Consider the following 429-nt stretch of genomic DNA (forward strand, 5'->3'; position numbering starts at 1 on the left):
TGTAAAGGCCAGTAAGATCTGGAACAGTCTTCCACTCGCCAGCAGGGGGCGTCCCACATTACAAACCTTCAAGACTCACCTCAAGCAGTGGTTGAAGGTAAACCAGGCCTGTAGCCACTAGCTGAAGACCTTTAGTAGTTTCCTGTACTGCGCCGTGTTTTACTGTAACCTCTCGTTGTGTTTTTCTTTTACATGTCGAGGGACTGCGGATGGAAACTAGCATTTTTGCTAAAATCCGGCACATTTACATCTATGATATTATTTTGTAATGATGTTCATTATGATGTCCCTATTCCCTGTTCTATAGAAAAGCACAGACAGTACTTTTCCACAAGTAGAGGCAGTAAAAGCAGCACCGGGTCCGGAGGTCGGACCAGGACTCCACAGAACGCATTCTAGCCCGGTCAACCCGCGCCTCGAGGGTCTTAC

This window comes from Brachionichthys hirsutus, unplaced genomic scaffold (genome assembly GCF_040956055.1).
Source record: "Brachionichthys hirsutus isolate HB-005 unplaced genomic scaffold, CSIRO-AGI_Bhir_v1 contig_1132, whole genome shotgun sequence".
Taxonomy (NCBI): Eukaryota; Metazoa; Chordata; class Actinopteri; order Lophiiformes; family Brachionichthyidae; genus Brachionichthys; species Brachionichthys hirsutus.